This window comes from Trichechus manatus, unplaced genomic scaffold (assembly GCF_000243295.1).
Source record: "Trichechus manatus latirostris isolate Lorelei unplaced genomic scaffold, TriManLat1.0 scaffold00030, whole genome shotgun sequence".
NCBI classification, from domain to species: domain Eukaryota; kingdom Metazoa; phylum Chordata; class Mammalia; order Sirenia; family Trichechidae; genus Trichechus; species Trichechus manatus.
Window position 1 is genome coordinate 437,171 of NW_004443966.1, and position 18,615 is coordinate 455,785.

At 37.8% G+C, this 18,615-nt stretch overlaps 1 protein-coding gene across 1 annotated transcript in view; it reads left to right on the forward strand.

The window, feature by feature from the left end:
• Positions 1-18,615, forward strand: part of UNC13C (unc-13 homolog C) — a 660,175-nt gene that overhangs the window by 288,010 nt on the left and 353,550 nt on the right. The window lies entirely within an intron of this gene.

The following is an 18,615-nucleotide window of genomic DNA, read 5'->3' on the forward strand; positions in this document are numbered from 1 at the left end:
GTGTCTTTGTTGAGCTTCTTTATGGATTTTCTGTCCTTCACCGAAAGTGGCGTGTTGAAGTCTCCTACTACTATTGTGAAGCTGTCTATCTCTCTTTTCAGAGCTGTTAGAGTTTGTTTTATGTATTTTGGAGCCCTGTTTCTGGGTGCATAAATATTTATTATAGTTATGTCCTCCTGGTATAGTGACCCTTTAGTCATTATATAGTGTCCTTCCTTATCCTTTGTGGTGGATTTTACTTCAAAGTCTATTTTGTCAGAGATTAATATTGCCACTTCTGCTATTTTTTGAGTGTTGTTTGCTTGTTATATTTTTTTCCCACCTTTGAGTTTTAGTTTGTTTGTGTCTTTAAGTCTAAGGTGTATCTCTTGTAGGCAGCATATAGATGGATCGTGTTTTTTTCTCCAATCTGCCGCTCTGTCTCTTTATCAGTGCATTTAGTCCATTTACATTCAGCATAATTATTGATAGGTATGAGTTTAGTGCTGTCATTTTGATGTCTTTTTTTGTGTGTTGTTCACAGTTTCTTTGTTACATTCAATTTTCTGTGTTGAGTCATTTTTATTTATGTATTTTCTTTTCATCTTTTTCATTGTTGTTGATTTTGTGTTTGCTCAGTCTTTATATTTTTCTAGTTTTTTTATTTTGTCTTTTAGGATTGTTAGTTTCCTTTGTGGTTACCATAATATTTACCCCTATTTTTCTAAGTTTATACCAATCTTTTATTTCTTTATATCACCTTGACTTATTCTCCATATGCAAAATCTATGTCTACATTTTTTAAGTCCCTCTTTTTTGTTTTAATGTTGTCATCTTTTACATATTGACATCTGTGTCCCTATTTTCAGTGTTTTAGCTTTGGTTTACTTTTGTGACTTCCCTATCTGGGTTGATATCTGGTTACTCTGTCTGTGTTCTAGTCTTGGGTTGTTATCTGATGTTATTGATTTTCTAACCAGAGGACTCCCTTTAGTACTTCATATAATTTTGGTTTGGTTTTTGCAAATTCCCTAGGCTTCTGTTTATCTGGAAATGCCCTAATTTCGCCATCGTATTTGAGAGACAGTTTTGCTGGATATATAATTCTTGGCTGGCAGTTTTTTTCTGCAGGGCTTTATATATGTCATCCCATTGCCTTCTTGCCTGCATGGTTTCTGCTGCATAGTCCGAGCTTATTCTAGTTGACTTCCCTTTGTAGATGACTTTTCGTTTATCCCTAGCTGCTCTTAAAATTCTCTTTATCTTTGGTTTTGGCAAGTTTGATTATAATATGTCTCGCTGACTTTCTTTTGGGATCCATCTTGTGGGGTTCGCTGAGCATCTTGGATAGATATCTTGTCATCTTTCACGATGTCAGGGAAGTTTTCTGCCAACAGATCTTCAACAATTCTCTCTGTATTTTCTGTTATCCCCCCTGTTCTCGTACTCCAATCACTCATAGGTTGTTCCTCTTGATAGAGTCCCACGTAATTCTTAGGATTTCTTCATTTTTTTTTTTAATCCTTTTATCTGATTTTTCCTCAAGTAAGTCAATGTCAAGTGCTTTATCTTCAGTCTTACTAATTCTGACTTCCATTGCCTTATTTCTGCTCCTGTGACTTTCTATTGAGTTGTCTAATTCTGAAATTTTATTGTTAATCTTCTGGATTTCTGACTGCTGTCTCTCTGTGGATTCTTGCAGCCTGTTAAATTTGTCATTATGCTCTTCTCTGATCTTTTTAATTTGCTCTGTTGCGTGTTCTGTGTTTTTATTAATTTCCTTCCTAATTTCTTGAAGAGTTCTGTATATTAATCTTTTGTATTCTGCCTCCAGCAATTCCAAGAAATTTTCCTCCTCTGGAAAATTTCTAGATTCTTTATTTCGGGAGCTTGCTGAAGCCATCATGGATTGCCTCTTTATGTGATTTGATATTGACTGTTTTCTCCGAGCCATCAATAAGTTATTATATTTATTTATTTTATGTTTGCTTACTGTGTCCTAGCTTCTTGTTTTGTTTTGATATGCCCAAATAGGCTGCTTGTATGAGCTAGTTTGATTATTGGTGCCTTTGAAGCTCTAATGTCCTACCACCAGGTGGTTAGATCTGTTACTAGGTATGTGAGCTCAGGAGTCTGCCCACTCCTCCTGTATGGATTCAGCTCAGGTGCCCAGGTAGATAGCCACCAAGTGCGTTATGTAGGCTCTCACTTACAGTCCTAGACAGGCGTGGGTGATTGGTGTAGGCCCAGGCATCTGCTGCAGCAGGGGGACACACTCTGAGCAAGTCAGGGGGCTGACAGCAATCCCCAATTGTCCAGGAAAATGTGTGTCCCTGTTCCCTAGAGCATGTAGGTGGGTGGGTTTTGCAGCCAGACTATGAACACCTAATGCTGTTGGCTGTAAGGACTGGGGGGCACCTCTTATTCATGGGCCCCTATCGCAGGTGGCTAGGTGGTGTGGGTGGAGCCACCAGTCCTCAGGCTCCTGATATGGTTAGGTGAAGACCGTGCTTAATGGGCAGAGCAGTGTCAAATGTCAAGGACCTGCCACTTCACAGCTGAAACAGTTGAAGTTAGAGCTCCAGTATATACCCTGTTGTACTGCGGTAATGAGGGTCTACGCTCTTGAGATGAGCCCACACAAGTCTATGCAGGGGGAAATGCACTTAAAGTCTGTGGATCCCTTATGCCTGTGCCTAGGCAAGAGAGCTGTGCCTACCCTGGGTTCTTGGCTTAGGGGAGCCGGCAGTTTATTTTTTCCCCTGTTTGTTAATTTGTTCACTCTCCAAGGCAGTGAAAATGGCTCTGGGCTTGTGATGGATCCTACGTCTGGCCCTGGGGACTCAGCAATTGCTGAAGCTGGTCCAGGACCCAGTGCAGAGTAGTGAGCAGGGAGGCAAATGGGAGAAAGATTTCTCTCTAAGGTGGGTGTTTTTGATCCATGCGGTAGGCTGTATGCAATTACTTATCTTTCATCAGATCGAGGGCTGCTACTCACTGGTTCTGGGTGGCCGTGTAGACTCTCCAGTGCTAGGTCTCCCCCGGTGCAGAAAATGCACCTCCAGAGCACGGCTGCTTGACTGCTTCACTGCTCAGCCTGGAGCTGATCAGGCCTGAAGTTCTCAGGCTCTTGCCGGGTCAGGTCTGGCAACTCCTCACTGCTTCCAAACCATCTCTCCTTCCCCCTGCCACTCAGTCCAGTTCCTCAGCTCTGCCTTTGGTGTTCAGGGCTCCCAGATTGCCACATATAATCGACTCACTTGTTTTTTCTGGTCTTTGTTGTAAAAGGGTCCACCGGAAGTGTCTGACTACTCTGCCATCTCGGCCCCACCTCCTCAATGAAATCTTAACGGTGCCATTAGTCTTCATGCTGTTTGTTATTTTCTTTCAGTTCTGTTTCTACCCAGTAAACTTTGATGCTGCTTTTGATTAGAATTGGACATGGGAGGACAATAAAAAGTACAGAAGTTACTTTGATTTATCTAAAGAAATAGCAAAAGGAAGTAAACGCTTTAGCTTTTACTATGACTAGATTCATGTCATCCTTCCTCACTCTGTCCTCACAGAATGAAGGATGAAGTTTAGAAAACACAGGAAGGAAAACTGCCACTAACTCTGGGGGCACCTTTGGCATGTATGTTTACCTCAAGATGATTTCTATGGCCCTCTCTAATATCATAGGTTTATTACTTTAGGAAATTCTACTATTGACATACTTAAATATTTGTGTTAAAAATTTCCATTAAAAATTGTGTCAAGCTATCTTATTGAGGATTTAATTGGCCTTCTATTTCGCTAAATATGATGTCCTTTTCTAGTTATTGGTGTTTCTTGATGATGTGTCCTAAGTAAGTGAACTGAAATCTTGCCATTCCTGCATCTAAGAAACATTCTGGTTGTATTGCTTCTAAGACTGATTTGTTCATTCTTTTGGCAGCCCATGGTATATTCAGTATTCTTTTCCAGCACTACGGTTCAAATGTATCAATTCTTCTGTCTTCCTTTTTCATTATCCTATTTTTGCATGCATATAACCCACTGCTGTCGAGTTGATTCTGACTCAGGGTAACACTATGTGTTACCGAGTAGAACTGCTCCATAGGATATTCTTGGATTCAGAGGCAGATTGCCAGTTCTTTCTTCTGCAGAGCTGTTGGGTGGTTTCAAATTACCATCCGTTAGGTTAGCAGCTGGGTGCAAACCACTTGCGCCACTCAGGGACCTTGCATGCATACACCAAACAAGCCAAACCCATTGCCATCGAGTCAGTGCCGACTCATAGTGACCCTATAGGACAGAGTAGAACAGCCCCGTAGGGTTTCCAAGGCCATAATCTTTACAGAAGCAGATTGCCACATCTTTTTCCCTTGGAGTGATTGGTGGGTTCGAACTGCCAACTTTTTGGTTGGCAGCCAAGCACTTTAACTGTGCCACCAGGGCTCCTTTTGCACGCGTATAAGGGGGTTGAAAACACCATGGCTTCGGTCAGATGCACCTTAGTCATCAGGGTGACATCTTTGCTTCTTAAAACTTTAAAGAGGCTTTTTTCAGCAGAGTTGCCCAATGCAATATGCCATATGATTTCTTGACTGTTGTTTCCATGGACATTGATTGTTGATCCAAGCAGAATGAAAATATTGACAACTTCAGTGTCTTCATTTATCATATTTTTTTATCAGTCTGGTTGTGAAGATTTTAGTTTTCTTTACTTTCAGGTGTAATCCATACTGGAAACTGTAGTTTGTTTGTTTGTTTTAACCTTCATCAGTAGCACTTCAAGTCTTCTTCATTTTTGGCAAGCAAGTTTGCATCATCTGCATTCACAGGGTATTAATGACTCTTCCTCCAATCCTGATGTCACGTTCTTCTTCATATAATCTGGCTTCTGGAATTATTTGTTTAGCAAATAGACGGAAGAAGTTGAAAGGGTACAATCATGCTGCACATCTTTTCCAATTTGAACCACACAGTATCCCCTTGTTCTATTCAAACAGCTGCCTCTTGATCCATGTACAGTTTCTGTATGAGCACAATTAAGTGTTCTGAAATTCCCGGAGTTTAAGATGGGTTAAGCTATGCTTAATTAAACATTTAATTATAAGCGATTTTTTATTTATACCTTTGTTCCAAAGAGGATTTGAAACATTAATTAGTTAATCCAGTTTTAATTTTCAGTTGTGCCTTTAGTCATAAGGGTTGAAATGAAAAAAAATGGGATGAATTCAAACTATTTTCTAAGAGAGAAGTGAAGTGTAGGGAAAATGGTAAATAGGGGAAAATTAAGTTGCTGATGTATTTGCATAGTCAATAAAACACCATTTTTCATTGTTTGTAACAGTAAACAATGAAAACCACCTAAATGCTCATCTGCTGTATATAGGGGATGAATTACATCAATTAGGACACACTTAAATAGCTATGTAATTACTAAAAAGAATGATGTATATATATGTGTCAGGATAGACATGATACATTAAGTTAAAGTCAAAGTTCCACATGGCATGTAAAGTATAATCCCATACTTGTAGCCATTCAAAGAAGTAGATAAAATTAGAGAAAATAATGCATTATGCCTTACCAATACTAAACAGTAAAGTTCTATTGAAATGTTGATAATAATATTCAGTGAATCAAGTCATGTAAATACAAATAATCACAGTAACAAGAATTGGCCTCATTGCACATGAAGATTGGTAAAGGTCTGCTCCATCTTTCTGAAAAATACTCAATATTTTAAAAAAGGTCTTTAAGAGTAGAACTGTCCCATAGAGTTTCCAAGGAGCACCTGGTGGATTTGAAATGCTGACCTTTTGGTTAGCAGACATAGCTCTTAACCACTATGCCACTAGGGTTTCCAAAGCATCCATAAACTTATCCAAACCAACAAAAACCAAAAAGACCCATTACCATTGAGTCGATTCCGACTCACTGTGAGTTGCTATGAGTATACTTATACAGAGTGACTGTAAAAATAATGATAATAAAATAGTTCCTACGTATAAAGCACTATTATTTTTCCAAAGATTTTTATACCTGTAATTTTTTTCCAATTCATTTACAACCAGAATGCTCCTTGGAAGCAAGGATGGTGAGACTACGTCTCACATGCTTTGGACATGTTACCAAGAGAGATCAGTCCCTGGAGAAGGACATCATGCTTGGTAAAGTAGAAGGTCAGCAAAAAAGAGGAAGACCCTCAACGAGATAGATTGACACAGTGGCTGCAACAATAGGCTCAAGCATAACAAGGAATGTGAGGATGGTGCAGGAGAAGGCAGTGTTTCGTTCTGTTGTACAAAGGGTCGCTATGAGTTGGAACCGACTTGAGAGCACCTAACAACAACAGTGCAAAAGTGTTTATCATTTATTTATGTTTCCTATTCTCAAATGAGGGGTTTGCCAATATGCTCTTGAAAATGTTTTTAGCACTAAAGGGTTTTATCTATCAAGATGCAGATTGTAAGACCTTTGAAGCAATGCAGAGAAATGCTAAAGGGGTAAGGGAAAGAACCAAAGAAATATTTCAAACTAGATGTATAGCTTTATGTATCTCCCCATGGCATTTTCTTCCTGGGTTTGGCATACATGCTGGCCCTCAGATTTATTCCCTGAAGTATCATTAGTTTGCTGTGTATTTCAGAATACTGAACCCTGCAGGCTACATTTCCCAGATTTCCTTGCCCATTGGGTTTAGTCATGAGGAGACACTGCCAACAAGATGGAGGGTCGGAGAATAGGAGAAGCCAGGGTTATCTCTACCCTTCTCTCTCTGCCTTGGACAGCACCCCACCAATGTCTGGGTCTGCTCTAGGAGTCAACCTCCCTCTGGTTCTTGCTCCCAGCTGGAAGCTCCCCCCGTGGTTCTAGCCCTGCTTCTGGGCTCCTTTAACACTACCTCTTCCCTGTAGCCCCCCAACATAGGGCTGGAAACAGCTTCCTGTTATTGCTCATTTCTAGGGTGCTCTATTCTTCCATTTTGGTTTCTCAGCTGTACCATCACCAGTATAAGCAGTTCCCTCTATTAAATTCGATATTTTCTGGTGTTAACTGCATCCTGACTGAATTAGTAGGTTCTGATAAATTTATGCAAGTATGCTTTTATTCACTTTAATCTGGGTGAACTAGTCAGGCAAAAGCAGTGTTTTTTTTTTTAATCATTTACTCATGCTTTGTGGCTATAAAAGGGGAGTAAGATACATTATTTTCTGTGTTAGTCAAGTTTCAGTGAAAAAAAGATTGGTAAGAGTTCCGAAGTACTTTGAAAATATTTGCCCAATTGAACTGCCCAGGTCTAATGTCTTGAACTACAGTTCACTTTTCACATGCATCTGGCTCCTATTTGGTGCCAGGTACCGTGCCACACACCTGGAGTATAGAAGTGAGTGAGGCATGGCCCCAGCTCAAATAGGGATTGCAGTCTTAATTCATTTGTAAATAGTGAGTATACAACTAGTAATCAGAATATGTCAGTTTAGAAAACTTCACTTATCTCAGTGTCTGTGAGCAGCTACCAGATAGGACCCAGAATGTAGAGTGGTTGTCCAGCAAAATGGAACATTTCTGAACTGCAGGAAGTGCTTTGAATTGGAGTATATGTTCCCTTTCTAGGATAAAGCCAAGCTCTTTTTCAAAGAAAGAACAGTGGGCTGTCTGGGGCACCAGCCCTTCTCGGCCTGGGAAGAGCTCAAGAATCTTTATGAGATAATCGGTATTTACTACTGCTTCCCTACCACTCGTAGTGTTTGGCCTTTCTGACTCTTGATGTCTTCATACTTTCCTGCCTATTATGTACTCTGAGTTTACATAAAATAGTGAAAAGTTTCATCTTGCTACAAATAAGATCACAGTATTTTTTTTTCATTTGATTTTTTTGATTTACCAATGAGGCTAAATTAAGTTATGAAACAGCAAAGTTATTTAAGCAAAACTTAACAAATTAAGGTAAAATGAATACACAAATTACATTTTCTTTCCTGGCAGCTCACTGCTTTCATAGTTTTCAGGTAATTCACAGACAAGCAACAATGGGGAGAGAGTCTAAAAGTACAGATTCTCATTAGTGGAATAGATTGAAAACATGCATGTGTTTATTCAGCAAATATTTACAGTGACACATGCATTAATTTATTCTTACAGTAAGCATTCTGAGGTACTTAATATTATTATTATCATTAAACAGATAAGAAAAATTTTGGTATCGAATCATATAGCTATACTTATAGATATATATCCAATCATACAGACATACACACACACACATATATACATATATTACTGATATTTATGCATATATAAAACATATGCAATTTAAAAATTAGAATCATTTCTATAAACCCTGTATTGTAACATGTTTTTTTCTTTATTACTGATAGTAAATTTTCCACATTCCAAAATATATTCCTAAAACATTACTTTTAATAACTGAGTAAGAGTTTATTAATAATTAAGATTCTATTATAATAATATCACTATACCTCAATTATTTAATCAATTGCCAATGTGTTGATATTTACGCTATTTTCAAATTTTCCTTGCTTTATATATCTTTGTGGTAACTTGTCCTTTGTTGTTAAAGGAAAAATAGATTTGTTTGAATGATATAATTAACTGGAGTTAGCTAGGTAGCTGTCGTTAAAAACCTACTAACTGCCTAACACAGTTCTAAGTGTTTCACGTGTATTATCTCTAATCCTTTTAAAAAGATAATTATTGATATTCTGATATTATAGTTTGGGCATGGAAAGTCAGTGCAATTGTGTATCTTGCCCAAGGTCATATTGCTAGTAAATAACTAAAATGGAAATTGAAACAGGCAGGTCTTTTTCCAAGTTTGTTCTATCACTCCCTCCCACCCAATACACAATTGACCTCGAAAATAAAATGCAAAAATGCATTCTTATACTATGCATCACAACTTTGGATTATTAGAAGTAGAATAGGACAACCACAAAACAACAGTAACACACACTGTTCCGGGTCCTTACAGTTCTTTTATCTTTTGCTCCTTATTATAACCCAGGTCTATGGCGATCATTAACTCACAACTCTGTTCTGTGGACAAAGAGATTTAAGAAAAGAGCACGTATCACCACTTAGAGAAAAGTCAGAATTTGGGAAGATAATACCTTTATTTAAATGTCAAACTTATATCCAAAACAGACCTTGTTTCCAACCTCAAGCAAATGGTCCAATTTCAGCTACATAATTATGCCACAAATTAGAACCTGCATAATTTGCAATATTTAATGAGGAACAAAAAGGAAGAGTATGATTATTCTAGAAGCCCTGGTGGGGCAGTGGTTAAGTACCTGGCTACTACTAAATGAAAGGTCGGAGGTTGGAACCTACCAGCTGCTTTGTGGGAGAGAAGACCTGACAACCTGCTCCTGTAAAGATTGTTATTGTTAGGTGCTGTCGTGTAGGTTTCTGCTCATAGCGACCCTGCAGACAACAGACGGAAACGCTGCTCAGTCCTAAGCCATCCCCACGATTGTTGCTATGTTTGAGCCCATTGTGGTAGCCATTGTGTTAATCAATCTGCTTGAGGGTCTTCCTCTTTTTTGCTGGCCCTCTACCAAGCATGAGGTCCTTCTCCAGGGACTGGTCCCTCCTGATAACATGTCCAAAGTAAATGAGATGAAGTCTAACCTTCCTCGCTTTTAAGGAGGATTCTAGCTGTATTTCTTCAAAGACATACTAATCTTGTAAAGATTACACCCTAGGAAGCCCTGTGGGCAGTTTTCTACTCTGTCCTCCAGGGTCACTGTGAGTCGAAATCAACACGATGGCTCACAACAACATGATTCTTAACTTGTGATATTTCGCTTATTTATTCAGTAAATAATTTTTGAATACCTACTTGCTGCAGGTGGAAGGGTTGGAAAATAAGCAATCAAATGAGCTCCCAGGGAACTTTCACACAACGGTGACATTTTATCTGGGGTTTGAAAGACAAGTGAATGTTCACCAGGCAGAGAAATAGAGAAAAGACATCCTTACCTAAGGAACGCAATGAATAAAAGTCTGAGCTGGGAAAATCTATGCTGAACCAAAAAATGGCGAGTAAAGACCACCACCACCACCACCCCACTGTCCCACCTTCCACGCACTCCCACATTTACACGTGTATACATTTCTCCTATTTTCTTGGGAGAGCAATTTGACCCTCCTATTTTCTGATCTCCTTCTCCCTGGATGGTCTCTCTTTTTACAGCAAAATGGACAGTACCATATTTTCCTAAACAAGTTTCTTACCTAAAATAATTCTCAAAACAAGCTGTTAAAATAAGTTTATTCTGCAACATTAGATTCTGTAAAGAAAATATTATAAATAGAAATATAATCCAAGACCTTAAGGAACTTATGATCTGATTTGTGAGGCTAGAAGGGGGGGCAGAGGAATGGATATATCTTATAAGTCGTACTGTGCCCTTTGTTTCCATGATCTGTTACAGCACATGGACTTCTTCAATCAACCCTTAAATGCCAGTGCATGAATGCCTCTTCTCCTCCTCTTCTTCAAAAGTGGTGCTACTAATATTTTTTCTTATAGTTATTGTCTTCTATGTCATTCATTGACTTATAGAATGGGTCTACAAAGTCTAAATACTGGAAATATAAACTTCAAAGAAAATGTAAACAAAAGTGAAATGTTGGACTGTTTTTTGATCCTAACTCCCATGATTTAAGTGTCATTGATGCATGCAGGAGGGAAAAGTAACTGCATTGTTGCTGGGTTTTAACTTAGGGCTTATCTGTCTTCTTGTGATAAAATTCAAAGATAATGGGGTTAGCGTAATGAAAACGGGTGGTAGTTGTAATAAAAATGGGTTACATAATTCATAATCAATCACTAAGAGAAAATATAAAAGTTTAACGTACCACAGTATTTCTGTTTAGTGGGTCAGAGTTTAAGGAATTAAGCTGTAACTAGAAAATTTAATTAATGTTTGAAAGACTACTGCTGCTTTGCCTCAGGATGGCTTTTTGCGGGAGGTTTCTGGCTGATGATTTTCTTAATGCACAGCCTAGACTGAGATGGAAGGAGATTATAAAATATGTAATAGAAGTTTTCACTAATTCCTCCACCCATCATTTGAAATACACCCTTACAGCTTGTTTCAATGCATGCATGTATGTGTATGTCTATGTATATATATTATTTCTCTTATTAATGCATCTTTTAATAAAGCCCGGTAGAATACTATTTAACAAATTATAGAACCTTCTTTGCTATATGTAAAATATGCGGCTATAAAATTTACATATTCTTAAAGAACGTGATTTTTAATGGTGATATCACTTACTACTGGCTTTTTTTTTTCTGATACAGTTGTCACGTGAGAGAGATTTTGGTTTCCTTGGATTTAGCTCAAGACCATAGTTACTGTTTTCATTTTTGAAAGACCTTGCTTATATACTCCTTTAGTAATGACTTCCCATCAGGGGATGGCCATTGCAGCAAAAGCTTGTTTTTGTTTTTTTCCTATTGAAATCAGGCTTCATTGTCTTTATGATATCCAGCAGTCCATTTCAGAATGGGTTACGTTTTGCTAACTTGGATAAGCAGAGATTTTTTTTGCTCTAACCACAGAAGACATAGATTTGGGTCATACCAGCAAACTTCAAATCTTCAAATATTCGCACACCCTAGTGAGACCATTTGCAAAGTTGGAATAAGTAATTACAAAGATATTAGTCATTTGAATGACTGCCAAAGGAAAATTGACCAAATAGTGATTGACTCTACAGAGATATGGCATCTGTGAATTAAAAACAAACAAAACAAAATGAAACATACACAATAATAGAGTCCAGAAAGGGGAAATGGCTTTTCTTAAATTTGGGGAGGAATGAAATACTTTATCCCTGCGAGTAAAAAAAATAGCCCCCTCTTTAACAAAGAAAAAATATAAAATTAGAAATATGAATCACTGTTTAAGAAGGGAATTAGTCTGAAAAGAAAACCACAAACCAAATCACTTGGATCTAAAAATTGCTACTTTATTAATCATTTGTGCACTAAAATATCTTAATCTCTGTTGATTAAAAAAAAAAAAAAGAGCCAATTTCACAAACTAGTAAACTAAACAAGCGGCCTTAGTTAGCTGTTGAATCAGGTTGACAATTTGAAGTACAGTAAGAGTTAATGAGACTACATGTGATAAATTTTTCTTTCGTATATGAAGATATTTCTCTTTCTGCCAAATTCTATTTACTACAAGAGTCTATCTAATTTCCCATCTGAAATGTACACCTTTATATTTGTATAAAAGTCCAGGTTTGTGAAACGTGTTTTAAATTGTGAATTCCATAAAACACAGCAAGTATAAAGAATAGTAACAGTTCATAAACTTACCTTAAAATCATGTAGGCTATAATCAAACTTAAAATGAACTTACTCGGTTTTTTACTCTTTTCCCACTTGATTCAACTAGGATTGCATTCAGTTTCACATTAAGCCACGATTTTCGCGGCTAGCTCAAAAAGATTCATTTATTTCATTCAAAAAGAATTCCAGGTTATAGACATCTGGGGGCTAGGATGGTAGCTTAGTATCCTGTTGCTGCTGTGACAGAAATACAAGTGGGTGGTTTTAAAGAACAGAAATTTATTTTCTCATAGTTTAGGAGCCAGAAGTTCGAATTCGGGGCACCGACCCTAGGGAAGAGTCTCTTCTGTAGGTGCTAGCGGAAGTTCTTGTCTCTGCCAACGTTCATTGGTTCCTTGGCTATCTTCACATGGCATCTGTCCTCCCCTCTTTCTGCTTGCTTGTGTCTGTGCTTCTTCTTGTAACTCAGATGTGATGTGATTAGGTTTAGGACACCCCCACACACACTCGTGGGGCCTCATTAACATAACAGAGAAAACCCTATTTCCAAACAGAATTATATACACAGGCATAGGAGTTGGGTTTCCAACAAGTATTTTTGGGGAGCACAATTCAATCCATAACAAAGGGCAACTCAATTTTTCCATCAAGGAACTAAGCTCATTCTGTTTTCCTGTTTTAACATTGTTAGTGAAGGCTCCTTCACATCCATGTTCCAGAGTAGGAAAAAGAGAAGATAGAAGAGACCGCATCAGAAGACTTTTGTTTATCTCATCAGATAGACTATGTCCCACGGCCATCTCTGTTTGCAAGGGAGGCTGGGAAATTACAAAAACACTGTGTAAAGTGAAAGGGAAAGGGGGAGGGTGTTGAGAGGTTGTTGTGTGGAGTAACTTACAGTATCTGCCATTATCTACCTCTTTGACTACTCAATATTTATGTACAAGTTTTCTACCCATGTGTTTACTTGAAGATGAGATGAATTTATCTTCTCCCTCCCAGTGCAGGTAACCCCAAAACCACATAGTTCCGAAGTTTAGCTTGAAGTCCGGAATCTTTGGGGCATATTTAGTCTCTCTGTAAGATCCAAGTTTATTCCTTGGTGATTCAGAGATCTATAAATTAAAGACAAATTGTTTTCCCCCAACACTCCCAATGTATGATTGTGGAAAGGGAAGAAGTTGACAACTATTTAAAAATTCCCATTCAGTTAGAGGGAAAGTAGGAAATACATGGCTGGTCCTGGTACATAACAAATATAGAGTCCTGCTGGAGAGATGTACTCAGGACTTCCTGCTCTACTTCCAGAAGTAGTTATCTGGTTGGCCAGTCTGGCAGTCCTGGTACTTTTCTCTGAATGAATTAATCTTTTATCCATTTTCCTCCAAGTCCTTGGTTCTACATCTGGGTAGAAGTTTCTTGCCTATTTTGGCAATACCTATACTTAAGGTAGATAATGCGTAAAGTGAAAGTGAGTGAAAGAAGGCTCTAAAAATAATTAAAAGGCACTCAGTGGTCCACACTGACCGTAAATTGTGACAGTCCAAGGAACTCAGGCATGTGGCCTTCCTAGTTGGGGAGATACTCTGCTTGGAAACCTGAGGCACATTTGGCAACATTGTCCTCTGGGAAATTCACCTGGCTTCCAGACTATATGCTTCAAGGCTATTTTATGAGTGAGTAACCACATAAGCCTGGAAATCTTAACTCTTAGCTACTGGCTGCTTTGTTCTAACCAATACCTCTCCCTTAACCCAACGGCTGCTGCCTTAGACCTTGTAAAATAATATGCAAGGGTGAGAATGCAACATCCTTAATCAGATCTTTGCCACTAAGTTCCCCCTGATTGTCACTCAGAGAACTCCTAAAGGAATTTACTTGAAAAGACCCTGGGGAAACAATTTTATCTCTTTTCGAAGCTATGCTCGGAAGCCTTTGATTATATAGATACAATTTTTGATACAGAAGCAGGTAGCTATTCTCAACCCTGCAGGGCTCCAAATTGTGATATTCTCCGTCAGTTTCTATCGCAGGCCACAAGCAGAGTGAGCCTCTTTTGGCATAGCTGCATCTCTGTTTGCAGACCATCTATCTAGCTGTAGTTTGAGTGCATCACTACTGAAGTACATTTTGAAAGTGGGAAGATTTAATGAGCACCTGCCAACATTCTGAACTTTATTCTACCGTTGCTGCTAATAAAAAGCCTCAGATGGCATGTGGTTTGGGTTCCCAGGTACAGCAAGCAACAGTTTGACCAGCTGTTTTGCTATTGCTTGTCAAAGTGTGTTGGCTTTCTAGCCTGAGGTGATTAAATCTTCGCCGCCTGCCCCATCATTTCCTCCACAGCGTCAACTCCATATTTTAAGTTCTGTTACTTACAGCTCCCTTCATTCTTTAAAAATGACTACATTAGTCAGTGTTCTTAGTGGCAAACAACAGAATCCACTCTGGTTAGTTTATGCAGAAAAAGATTATTCCACAGACTGTTAGGTCTCTTGAGAATCTTTGGAGAGATCAAACAGCCTGTGAAGATACACTGCAGGTATAATGCAGGTATAATTATATTGTAGAGCTTCTTTGGAGTAGACACCATTGCCACCACTGATCAATACTTTTGTCCCTCAGGAGCGAATACCAGGAACTCTATATCAAAGGTTGGAAACCACCACCATTATTGCCAGAAGAGCAATTCCCCAGAATACAGACACTATCACTTTGCTCACTTTTGAGTTCACATCTTGTTTGAATGTAGGTCAAATACCTGGACCATAGCTATGAAGCAGTCTAGGAATGTTAGTTGTCTAGGTTCATCCTTGAAAGAAGCATAAAGAAGCATAGAGCTAAATGGAAGGAGACTATTCAGAGATGCTGAGTATCCATATATGATGACTTTCCACACCATCTTAAACTAAATCTCTGTTCTACATCCATTACAAACACCCTCATCCTTCATGTAATTTCCAGTATTTGAAACAGGAGTCTCACCACTGTCTTTACTCTGTGGAGGGCAAAATATAAGTTGCTGATAGTTTTAAAACCTAAAACAATGACAAACTTTATTTTTTTCGTTATTTCTCAAAACTAGCTCTTTAGAGAAAGATAAAGTAGAAGTTGGCCAGTCTTCATGGGAAAAATTTTTAAAAAATTTAAAATTCAATCCGTTAGTTGTAACAAATGTTAGTAATGTGAGATATTAACCAGAGGGTAATCTGGTGGGAGGTAGAGAGAAACTCTGTACTGTCATTGCAACTTTTCCATAGATGTAAAGTTATTCTAAAATTAAAAGATTATTTAATTAAAAAAAATGAAAAACAGAAACAATAAGAAATGAGAGACTCAAACTCCCTCAGCAAAATCACAAGTATGACTATAGGAGGTATGTGATTGATGATTATTTATATTTTTCTTGCACCCATTAATATCACATATTTTTACTTTGATATTAAAAGATTTGGTTGAGTGCATTATCTAATCTCGCTAAGCCTCAATTGTGCCTAGTCCATGAGTAGGTACTAAATAAATAATGGGAGACTGGATGAATGGAAGGAAGTCTGGATGAGGCAATATTGAAATCATGAGGTCCTGATATAAAAAAAAAGACACAAACCAGATTTATGAAGAAACAATAATGGAAATGTGAGCAGGCATTTGGAAGGTGTGTTTATACCTGGTACCAAAAAAAGAGCTATTTCTAGCAGAAATTTTGAAAGAAATAAGTATTGCTTCTATTTCTTCTTGCTACATAATTAGTGTGTGTGTCTGTGCATTTACGCATATATATTTATAACCTACATATATAGAGAAGTTATACGTACATATATATGTGTACATATGTTGTTGTTAGGCACTGTCAAGTCGGTTCCAACTCATAGCAACCCTGTGTACAACAGAACGAAGCATTGCCCAATCCTACGCCATCCTCATAGTCGTTGCTGTGCTTGAGCCCATCGTTGCAGCTGCTGTATCAACTCATCTCATTGAAAGTCTTTCTCTCTTTTGCTGACCCTCTACTTTACCAAGCATGATATCCTTCTCAAAGGACTGATAACATGTCCAAAGTACGTGAGACAAAGTCTGACCATCATTCCTTCTAAGCAGCATTCTGGCTGTACTTCTTCCAAGACAGATTTGTTCATTCTTCTGACAATCCATAGTATATTCAATATTCTTTGCCCACACCGTAATTCAAAGGCATCAATTCTTCTTTGGTCTTCCTTATTCATTGCCCAACTTTCACATTCATATAACATGATTGGAAGCACCATGGCTTGGGTCAGGCACACCTTTGTCTTCAAAGTGACTTCTTTGCTTTTTAATACTTTAAAGAGGTCTTTTGCAGCAAATTTATCCAATGCACTACGTTGTTTGAGTTCTTGACTATGGTTTACACCTTGCTTTTATAACAAAAACTAGACCCTCAAGGAATTCTTCAAAATGAGACAAGATATTTTATCTTGTTAAATAATAAATTCTAAATGCTTACCAAGCTTTATTATCTAGAGATTGCTATTTATTGTATGTGTTACTTGCAGGTAAAATACCTATCTTACAAGAGTTTATGGAGAATGAAGGAGATAACGTCTTACTACAATTAGTATAGTGGCAGATACATAGTTTTATTACCTTAATTTTATAGGAAAAGAAACAGAATCATAGAGGTTAAATCAGTTAAAAATAGTAGTTCTCAATCCTATCAGATTCAATGTTCTCTTTTTATAAAATAATTCATAATGACCCTTTTCTGTACTGAGACAAAATAATATATAACATAACCTGTCTACAAACATATCTGCAAAAAATCAATATAATGTCTCAACTGTAATACAAAAGTAGAAGCATTCTAACTTGTCTGTCGGTATGTAAAGGCCCAGACACAACCATCCCAGCGTACCCGGTTTAGTAGAGTCGGCGCGAATGTGACCGTTTCAACTGCGGACTGACACAAACACCTTGACTCCCTACTTAGTGTAGTTTTGATATTGGTGATGTAACCTTTCAGAATGAAGAACAATCTTTAGTAAAGTTATAAGCAGGAACAAAATCTTCCTGTGATTAGCAATTTACATATTAGTTGCTTTCCTGAAAATGTCAGTGTCTATTAAAACATGCAAAAGTCATGGTGTTTTTTATATAAAAGACTTAGGTTTCAGGCTCAGATAATTATCAATGGGTTTTGCACCTTCATTAATGCCTGATGGAACATTTCAAATTGTGCAGAACTGTCCTGTGTATGGCAGGTGTCTAAATCCCTGACCTCAGCCCACCGAGTACCAAGGGTGCCCCTCAGTGTTTAGGACAACTGAAAATGCTCCAGAAAGCCAAAATGCTCTGTGTTGAGAACTCCTGAAATAGGTAGAAATGGTGAGGCTGGGATTTGTACATAGGCTTGTCAGGCTCCAGATCCTATTATGTATGCTATATGATCTTGCCCCATAGGTTAATGGAAGAGACATCATACTTTTAGGGTTTCTTAAATTATTTTTGTACCCTGGGCCCACTCGGAAATCTGGAAAAGACTAGGTACCTCCTTCTTTATGTGTATTAAATACATAAAACAAAATAACTATAATTTATATTCTTTTCAATTCTATGTATCAGTACAGTAAGAAGTATAAATAATACTTCAAGATCCTTAACACTTGTAATGTTATATGTAAGTATCTGTGGTTTTACTGGGGACAAAATCTTATTGTTAATACTGCCCGTATTTGTAACTGTTTGTTGCTTATTTTCATAACTGAAGGAAAATAAAGATGAAGTTCTTCTTTGTTTTTCTTCAAATCCAAGTTCAGGGACCCTCTGAACTCATCCACAGACTCCAGGTAAAAGAGCCCAGTGCTAGAGTGAACGCATATACAGAGCTCAGGGCTGATCATGATGAACTGCGTCAATAAGCTGGAGAAAAAGTTATGTAGATGAAATGACTAGCTAACTCTTAAAGAATGATGAGTTAATAGGCAGAGAAGGAAGATAGATGCATTCTAAGCATTGGGAAGAGTGTATACAAAAGTCATGGGTCAGGAAAGACCATAATGTATGTGGGCAATACTAAGCAGTTTTCTTTGACACGGGGTGGGGGGGTCCAGGAAATCTGGAAATGAGGGATGGACTAGAATGTGCAGTTTATTTTTTATTTTTCTGTACCTTTAGACAAGGTGTCTTTTTTTTTTTTTAAATTGTACTTCAGGTGAAGACTTACAGAACAAATAGTTTCTCATGAAACAGTAGTACACACATTGTTTTATGACATTGGTTAACAACCCCACAACATGTCAACCCTCTAACTTCTCAACCTTTTTTTTTTT